The sequence below is a fragment of the Bombus affinis genome, unplaced genomic scaffold (assembly GCF_024516045.1).
Source record: "Bombus affinis isolate iyBomAffi1 unplaced genomic scaffold, iyBomAffi1.2 ctg00000082.1, whole genome shotgun sequence".
NCBI classification, from domain to species: Eukaryota; Metazoa; Arthropoda; class Insecta; order Hymenoptera; family Apidae; genus Bombus; species Bombus affinis.
In genome coordinates this window covers 1010001-1020000 of record NW_026108830.1, presented here as the reverse complement: position 1 = coordinate 1020000, position 10000 = coordinate 1010001, and the positions used below count along the sequence as shown (strand labels likewise).

At 46.4% G+C, this 10000-nt stretch overlaps 2 non-coding genes and 1 pseudogene across 2 annotated transcripts; all 3 read left to right on the top strand.

Moving 5' to 3' along the window:
- The first annotated feature begins 3615 nt into the window (after window positions 1-3615).
- On the top strand, window positions 3616-5537 carry LOC126927294 (small subunit ribosomal RNA). Its single transcript, XR_007715362.1, has one exon. It is a non-coding gene; the product is annotated as a small subunit ribosomal RNA (ribosomal RNA).
- A 2084-nt stretch (window positions 5538-7621) lies between these two features.
- LOC126927333 (5.8S ribosomal RNA) lies at window positions 7622-7776 on the top strand. The gene has a single exon (XR_007715385.1). It is a non-coding gene; the product is annotated as a 5.8S ribosomal RNA (ribosomal RNA).
- A 2040-nt stretch (window positions 7777-9816) lies between these two features.
- The window catches only part of LOC126927306 (large subunit ribosomal RNA), a 2909-nt pseudogene continuing 2725 nt past the window's right edge, over window positions 9817-10000 (top strand).

Sequence of the window (10000 nt, the reverse complement as noted above, 5' to 3'; positions counted from 1 at the left end):
AAATGGACGTATCTCGACGTTTTACGTCGGGATTAAGCGTTTATTTGGTCGCTGGAACGTTTTCTAGAAACGGAACTATGCGACGGGACGTTGGGACTTTGAAGAAGTTCGGCCGGTGCGAAAGGACCGAAAAGGTTTTTTCGAGTTATCTCGCTTAAAAGTGTTACAAGGTAGGAATATTTTTGCATAAATGGACGTATCTCGACGTTTTACGTCGGGATTAAGCGTTTATTTGGTCGCTGGAACGTTTTCTAGAAACGGAACTATGCGACGGGACGTTGGGACTTTGAAGAAGTTCGGCCGGTGCGAAAAGACCGAAAAGGTTTTTTCGAGTTATCTCGCTTAAAAGTGTTACAAGGTAGGAATATATTTGCATAAATGGACGTATCTCGACGTTTTACGTCGGGATTAAGCGTTTATTTGGTCGCTGGAACGTTTTCTAGAAACGGAACTATGCGACGGGACGTTGGGACTTTGAAGAAGTTCGGCCGGTGCGAAAAGACCGAAAAGGTTTTTTCGAGTTATCTCGCTTAAAAGTGTTACAAGGTAGGAATATTTTTGCATAAATGGACGTATCTCGACGTTTTACGTCGGGATTAAGCGTTTATTTGGTCGGTGGAACGTTTTCTAGAAACGGAACTATGCGACGGGACGTTGGGACTTTGAAGAAGTTCGGCCGGTGCGAAAAGACCGAAAAGGTTTTTTCGAGTTATCTCGCTTAAAAGTGTTACAAGGTAGGAATATATTTGCATAAATGGACGTATCTCGACGTTTTACGTCGGGATTAAGCGTTTATTTGGTCGCTGGAACGTTTTCTAGAAACGGAACTATGCGACGGGACGTTGGGACTTTGAAGAAGTTCGGCCGGTGCGAAAAGACCGAAAAGGTTTTTTCGAGTTATCTCGCTTAAAAGTGTTACAAGGTAGGAATATATTTGCATAAATGGACGTATCTCGACGTTTTACGTCGGGATTAAGCGTTTATTTGGTCGCTGGAACGTTTTCTAGAAACGGAACTATGCGACGGGACGTTGGGACTTTGAAGAAGTTCGGCCGGTGCGAAAAGACCGAAAAGGTTTTTTCGAGTTATCTCGCTTAAAAGTGTTACAAGGTAGGAATATTTTTGCATAAATCGACGTATCTCGACGTTTTACGTCGGGATTAAGCGTTTATGTCGTCCCCAAGACCTTCTACAAAGTTTCGATTTTTTCGTTGGGACTTTGAAAAATTTCCGTATCGAACACGTTTTTTCGAGTTATCTCGCTTAAAAGTGTTACAAGGTAGGAATATTTTTGCATAAATGGACGTATCTCGACGTTTTACGTCGGGATTAAGCGTTTATTTGGTCGGTGGAACGTTTTCTAGAAACGGAACTATGCGACGGGACGTTGGGACTTTGAAGAAGTTCGGCCGGTGCGAAAAGACCGAAAAGGTTTTTTCGAGTTATCTCGCTTAAAAGTGTTACAAGGTAGGAATATATTTGCATAAATGGACGTATCTCGACGTTTTACGTCGGGATTAAGCGTTTATTTGGTCGCTGGAACGTTTTCTAGAAACGGAACTATGCGACGGGACGTTGGGACTTTGAAGAAGTTCGGCCGGTGCGAAAAGACCGAAAAGGTTTTTTCGAGTTATCTCGCTTAAAAGTGTTACAAGGTAGGAATATATTTGCATAAATGGACGTATCTCGACGTTTTACGTCGGGATTAAGCGTTTATTTGGTCGCTGGAACGTTTTCTAGAAACGGAACTATGCGACGGGACGTTGGGACTTTGAAGAAGTTCGGCCGGTGCGAAAGGACCGAAAAGGTTTTTTCGAGTTATCTCGCTTAAAAGTGTTACAAGGTAGGAATATTTTTGCATAAATGGACGTATCTCGACGTTTTACGTCGGGATTAAGCGTTTATTTGGTCGCTGGAACGTTTTCTAGAAACGGAACTATGCGACGGGACGTTGGGACTTTGAAGAAGTTCGGCCGGTGCGAAAAGACCGAAAAGGTTTTTTCGAGTTATCTCGCTTAAAAGTGTTACAAGGTAGGAATATTTTTGCATAAATCGACGTATCTCGACGTTTTACGTCGGGATTAAGCGTTTATGTCGTCCCCAAGACCTTCTACAAAGTTTCGATTTTTTCGTTGGGACTTTGAAAAATTTCCGTATCGAACACGTTTTTTCGAGTTATCTCGCTTAAAAGTGTTACAAGGTAGGAATATTTTTGCACAAATGGACGTATCTCGACGTTTTACGTCGGGATTAAGCGTTTATTTGGTCGCTGGAACGTTTTCTAGAAACGGAACTATGCGACGGGACGTTGGGACTTTGAAGAAGTTCGGCCGGTGCGAAAAGTCCGAAATGGTTATTTCGAGTTATTTCGTTAAAAAGCGTTATAAGGTATAATTTTTTTGACAGGGATCGTTATATCTCTATTAAATACAATCGGATTAAACATTTTTGTCGAATTTTTTGAAAAATTAGCTTCCGTCGGACTGATACGACTGGGATATTTTTGCAATTTTTTCGTTAATTAATGTTACAAGGTATATATCTTTTTACATATTTCGTGTTATTTTAACGTGTTTTAATCGATTATAAAGTTATTTTTCGTCCATAGTCGATAAAACTGTATGTTTACTGATGCAATTTTTCGGTGAAAAAAAAATTAATTTTTTGGTAAAAATGCATTTATAATATGTTAATAATGCTTGTGGTAAAATATTTCGATGGTTGGATATCGCCTTTATATAGTAGTTATTGAACGTGCGAGCGACTAAGTTCCAGCGTCCCTTCCGAACGGTACGTTGCTACGGAGGTTTTGCACCATAAGCGCGCGGCCGCTAGCCCGACCGGCGCCGGCCTTCCGGCCGGCCCCTTGGTATCTATAAGAGAAGCGTCGAGCCGGACGGTTCGGTCGGAACAGCGCTGGGCGCGTGGCTATTCTACGGCCTCGGTTGAGAATTCAGTCACCGCTCCTCGAGTCTTAGTGTATTTTACGCTATTTCTCGACTGTTCCTCCGTTCTCGTACTGGTTTTTTCTCTACACTGCTGCGCCGCGGGTCGAAGTCTAGGACGTAATGACCGTTAACGTGGCAAGCTTCCCCTTAGTCGGGAAGCTGGTGACCTGTGTGCACGTATTTGACAAAAGTTGGATGCGTGTGTGCTTGTACTTACGGAGTAGCCATTCTTGCAGAGACCATCGGTTGTAAGCTATTTGTAGCTGCACGATGGTCCTTTTGGCGTTCTGTAGAGTGCGTTATCTTCTGGTAACGCGTCTCTACAGAGGTGTTGAAGCTTATAAAAGAATATTCTTACGGTATGTCCAGCATGCGTATACGTGCTTTACCGCTAAGTTATATTCTACGAGAGAAGTTGGAGGAGAAAAGTTACAAACAGAAATAATTCTGTGAAGTATGAATCTTTGTATCGATATATGATGGTGAGAGAGGAGGAGAATTAAAGTGGCTGAGTGACGTTGTTACTGAACCATGGAACGTTGCTCTCTAAGTCATATTACATATATATATAAAATGAAAAGTCTCGTCGTACGGTGCTTACGTCCCACCTACGACACAGAGAGAACTTTTAAACGAAAATGCTGGTTTTTGGGAATATATTATAAGATCCCTGGTTGATCCTGCCAGTAGTCATATGCTTGTCTCAAAGATTAAGCCATGCATGTCTCAGTACATGCCGCATTAAGGTGAAACCGCGAATGGCTCATTAAATCAGTTATGGTTTCTTAGATCATACCTACATTTACTTGGATAACTGTGGTAATTCTAGAGCTAATACATGCAAACAGATTCCGACCAGAGATGGTAGGAATGCTTTTATTAGATCAAAACCAATCGGTGGCGGATGGCTCGTCTGTCCGTCCATCGTTTGTTTTGGTGACTCTGAATAACTTTGTGCTGATCGCATGGTCATCTAGCACCGGCGACGCATCTTTCAAATGTCTGCCTTATCAACTGTCGATGGTAGGTTCTGCGCCTACCATGGTTGTACGGGTAACGGGGAATCAGGGTTCGATTCCGGAGAGGGAGCCTGAGAAACAGCTACCACATCCAAGGAAGGCAGCAGGCGCGCAAATTACCCACTCCGGCACGGGGAGGTAGTGACGAAAAATAACGATACGGGACTCATCCGAGGCCCCGTAATCGGAATGAGTACACTTTAAATCCTTTAACGAGGACCAATTGGAGGGCAAGTCTGGTGCCAGCAGCCGCGGTAATTCCAGCTCCAATAGCGTATATTAAAGTTGTTGCGGTTAAAAAGCTCGTAGTTGAATCTGTGTGTCACAGTGTCGGTTCACCGCTCGCGGTGTTTAACTGGCATTATGTGGTACGTCCTATCGGTGGGCTTAGCTCCTCGCGGGCGGTCCAACTAATATCCCATCGCGGTGCTCTTCACTGAGTGTCGAGGTGGGCCGATACGTTTACTTTGAACAAATTAGAGTGCTTAAAGCAGGCTACCTTCGCCTGAATACTGTGTGCATGGAATAATGGAAATAGGACCTCGGTTCTATTTTGTTGGTTTTCGGAGCCCCGAGGTAATGATTAATAGGGACAGATGGGGGCATTCGTATTGCGACGTAGAGGTGAAATTCTTGGATCGTCGCAAGACGGACAGAAGCGAAAGCATTTGCCAAAAATGTTTTCATTAATCAAGAACGAAAGTTAGAGGTTCGAAGGCGATCAGATACCGCCCTAGTTCTAACCATAAACGATGCCAGCCAGCGATCCGCCGAAGTTCCTCCGATGACTCGGCGGGCAGCTTCCGGGAAACCAAAGCTTTTGGGTTCCGGGGGAAGTATGGTTGCAAAGCTGAAACTTAAAGGAATTGACGGAAGGGCACCACCAGGAGTGGAGCCTGCGGCTTAATTTGACTCAACACGGGAAACCTCACCAGGCCCGGACACCGGAAGGATTGACAGATTGATAGCTCTTTCTTGATTCGGTGGGGTGGTGGTGCATGGCCGTTCTTAGTTGGTGGAGCGATTTGTCTGGTTAATTCCGATAACGAACGAGACTCTAGCCTGCTAAATAGACGTAACTTATGGTATCTCGAAGGCCCCCGGCTTCGGTCGGTGGGTTTTTACTACCAACGTACAAACAAATCTTCTTAGAGGAACAGGCGGCTTCTAGCCGCACGAGATTGAGCAATAACAGGTCTGTGATGCCCTTAGATGTTCTGGGCCGCACGCGCGCTACACTGAAGGAATCAGCGTGTTTTCCCTGGCCGAAAGGCCCGGGTAACCCGCTGAACCTCCTTCGTGCTAGGGATTGGGGCTTGCAATTATTCCCCATGAACGAGGAATTCCCAGTAAGCGCGAGTCATAAGCTCGCGTTGATTACGTCCCTGCCCTTTGTACACACCGCCCGTCGCTACTACCGATTGAATGATTTAGTGAGGTCTTCGGACTGGTGCGCGGCCAATGTGATAAGCATTGCCGATGTTACCGGGAAGATGACCAAACTTGATCATTTAGAGGAAGTAAAAGTCGTAACAAGGTTTCCGTAGGTGAACCTGCGGAAGGATCATTAACGATATAACACAAAAACTTAAAGAATTTGACTTGAACACTTGAAAAATACGAAACTGTATAAGTCGGTAAGGAGCCGTACTCCTCCTATATCGACGAACCAAAGTATATACGACGTATCAACAAGCTATATACTTTAACAAAGAACAGTTAAATTCGCCCGGAGCGTGGCTTACTCCGTTGGCAAAATGATGAAAAGAACATCTCCTCCGTGGGACCCTCCAGCTACGAAACTATATGAAGAGAAGGTGGCACTCTCTCTCGATCATCGGGATGAAGAGATACATATATATATATATATATATACATACATAAACGAATTCGAGGCGCCTGCGTGAGGTCGTACACAGAAAGACCCGCCGTCTGCGAATATTATGATTTTATAATAAAACTATAAATGGGAACTTGAGCTTTCGAAAATTAAACTTTGACACGAATATCGAACGAAAAATTACGAATGGAAACCACCCGTAAAGAGAAATGAGATCGAGGCGCTTGCGTGAGGCCGTATACAGAAAGACCCGCCGCCACGATCTCGTATTTTTTTTTTTGCGTCGTGGAGACCGTACAAACGAATAACAAAATCTCTAAAGTGCCTCGTGTCGGAGAGATCATGCTCGCCTATTCTCTTCTATGTTTCGTGGTCTGTGTTGCGTTTGCTCTCCTCCTAGCAACGGGACATCGAAGACTCCTCTTTGGGATCGAACGAAGCGACTAAAACGAGTCGACGAGAGCGAAAGTACGAGTAGCGAGTCGCGCATGTAGAAAGGATACCGACATATCTTCGAAGGTTCTCTTCGAAGATCCATGGATACCTTATGCGCGTCGACCTTTCGTCTCTTTCACCGCTCTCGGTCGTTCTCGAAACGTGCTTCCTACCCATAGGGCGTGTGTTCTTCGTATGTCGTTTTGTTCGAAATAACGAAACCACTTGTAACATACTCGTGGATCGGGTAACCTAGAACGAAAACGCATTGCGTGGATGTTGGCCCGCTATGATAATGATGATGATGACGATGACTATGATGACGATGCGTAGCAACGATTCGTAACTAGTCTAGCCGAAGTTGGTTCAGAGGGGACCGCAGGCTGTCTACCCTCGATGTCGTGAGTCGGACACCCGTGCCGTCGCTAGAGTTTTTTCAAAGCTCGGCTTCTGGATATTGGGAAGAAAGACCGCTCGAGGACGACGGCTGCGCGTGCGTCCCATCGAATTTTTTTTTTTTATACCACCTGAACGACTAAAGTTTCGTCTAGTTCGTCGCATATAACCCGTTCAGAGGGGACCGCAGGCTGTCTATCCTCGTTGTCGTGAGTCGGACACCCGTGCCGTCGCTGAAGTTTTTTCAAAGCTCGGCTTCTGGATATTGGGAAGAAAGACCGCGCGAGGTAGATGGATGCGAGTCCCATCGAATTTTTTTATTTTTTAAAAAAAACAATCACCTGAACGGAGATGTGTTCTCTTTCGTCGATTTTTCACGCTTTGAGTCGTCGCGATCGCCATCCGTTCGGAGGAGATCGCCGACTTCGAAGCCTCGATGTCGTGAGTCGGACACCCGTGCCGTCGCTAGAGTTTTTTCAAAGCTCGGCTTCTGGATATTGGGAGGAAAGACCGCTCGAGGCCGAGGGTCGCGCGAGTCCCATCGAATCTTTACATCACCCGAACGATGGAGGCGCACGCTCTTTTTCTTGAATAATTGGACGAGAGGAATGCATATCGTATTATATATACACACACACACATATATATATATATGGGCTAGCCACCGTGCGTATTTCTTCGCGAGATCGTGTGCTGCACAGAGGATTCAGAATCGGGTGTTATATCCCCGTCGTTTCCTGACGAACGGAGCTTCGATCTCGATGGTTGTTATATATCATAATGTACTTTTCGCCCGGCCGGCGGACGCGCGTATCTTCGCGCGTTCGTCGGATTTCATTTTCGAACGTTTTCGTGTCGTCGATCTTCCGGCGACTTCTGCGCGTCCGATTCCCGTTGGTCGGTCGTGTCGGATCTCGGCTTCGCTCGAACCGAGTATTAAGAGTACATGGAGTACAAGAGTTTTAAAAAATATATGAAAAGATTACCCTGAACGGTGGATCACTTGGCTCGTGGGTCGATGAAGAACGCAGCTAATTGCGCGTCAACGTGTGAACTGCAGGACACATGAACATCGACATTTCGAACGCACATTGCGGTCCACGGATACAATTCCTGGACCACGCCTGGCTGAGGGTTGCTCACGTAAACCTAAGACTGCTTGCGTTGCGTGTCGTTCCTCTCTATCTGTCTCTCTCTGTCCCTTGGTGCCTTCGACAACCCGCCGTCGTTCTTACGATACGTAGAACGTTTCAGAGTCGGAGGAAGCGCACGAAGAAGGATACGAACAAGAGCGGACGCGAGAGAACGTACGCGACGTACGAGCGATTGTTGGACGCTCGTCGGCGTTCGTCGCGGTCGTGTCGAGACCGTGCAATTCGTACGCATGCTCGATATATAAACTATCGTGTTCACGGGAGACACTACGAAACTCTACCTCTGTCTCTCTCTGTCCCTTGGTGCCTTCGACAACCCGCCGTCGTTCTTACGATACGTAGAACGTTTCAGAGTCGGAGGAAGCGCACGAAGAAGGATACGAATAAGAGCGGAGAGAACCGTCACGGACCTGCGTGAGTGCTAGCGGCGTCGTGAGTCGTCCTTTCGTACGACCGCCCGCTTATGCACCGCTTCGTGTCGGTTATCGAATATATTATATATATATATATATATATATATATATACGTAGTGTTGTCCTCGTGACCGATTTTTTTTTCATATCAGCAGATTTGCATACGTTTGCAGGTTTTCGATGAGCACGATGTCCGCGCCCCCGACGTCGTCTTAAATGAATATTATTTTGGCGAGACTGAGAGAAAGCAAATATGGGAACTCGGTCGAGAGAGGAGAGAAGGAGAACAGCCTCAGATAAAAGTAAACTTGGTAACGGTGCGGAATTTTGCCGTACAACCGTCTTTTCTTAAGACGTTTTACTCGAATAGCCCCAGGGATCTAATGCCCACTCCGTCTCTTCGTGCGTAGAGATATACTCTGCGCGAGCGACTGACAACGACGAGGACCGTCGCATCGATGGGTCGTCGTTGCGTTTAACATACTCTGTGCTTGTAATTTATCCCCGAAAGAGAGCCGTAGATCCGGGAACGCACACGTGATTTCTTCGAGCGCTGATGACTTAGGGAGATGATCCCCAGGCGTTGCGCGGAGATCGGAGAGTACGCGTTACTTGTATCGGGACGAATTTTCCCCGTCGTTCGCGTATCTCTCTGCCCGCCGGCCCTGGCCCAAAGCCACGTTCGTCGGAAATCGTAGAAATCGTGTGCGAACTAGCGCGTGTCTATGATCGGCTACGGGTGTTTTACCAAGCTCGAGGTGTTGCGCAACGTTTCCGTACCTGACGAAGATGCGCACGAGAGTCCGTTACAAAGTCGTTGGATGGTCGTCGTCGTCATGCCAGAGAGAATCTCTGGACACGTACAGGAGAAGAGATCGTAGACGAGGAAGAAGACGATCCCCTTTGGCGAGGCTGGAGTGAAACTTTGATTTAATTAAAGACGAGGTATACACGCGCGTACGACGTGATAGTCGTGCGCGCGTGTGATTTTTTTTTAAGGCAATTCGGCGCTACAAGTACTCGAAAAACAGAGAGTGTTGGTCATCCCATGCCTTTTCGGCGTCTATCGCTGGACCGCGCATCCTAACGTCGACGGTCGTCCAGTCCCCGAACACACCACAGTGTACGTCTCGCTCGCTTTTCCACTTGCGTGCGTTCCCGTGCGTTTTCGTCGTCGTCGGTACAGAGCAAAGAAACTTTGCCGTTTCGATCTCTGTGCCGGCAGAAAACAAGGAACCGCTGGAATTTGTCGAGAGTAGAGAAACGGCTGTAAGAGACTGAGGACGGGCGTTAAAAATCACCGACGATCGTTTTAGGATGTCTGGCGTGAGTCTTAGCTCGAACATGATACGACGTACGAAGAAAAGGGCACTTTGGCGCGATGCTTAAAACGCTTCTCTGGAAGGAAAGAGTGTTCTCGTTCTATTCGAATTTTTATTTTTTTTTCTCTTTGAGGCGATTTTCGCATATAGAGATAAAAAAAATACCACCTTCTCTCGTACTGGAGTTTCATAGCTTTGTTCGAAGTGTTCGCGCATACACGGCACGAACGTGTTTTTTTTTTCTTTGAATAAAAAAATCACATTTTTGTCTCGTGTCGTGACGTTGAAGCGACCTCAGAGTAGGCGAGATTACCCGCTGAATTTAAGCATATTACTAAGCGGAGGAAAAGAAACTAACAAGGATTTCCTTAGTAGCGGCGAGCGAACAGGAATTAGCCCAGCACTGAATCCCGCGGTTCCGCCGTTGGGAAATGTAGTGTTCGGGAGGATCCGTTTATCCCGTGACGTCGAAC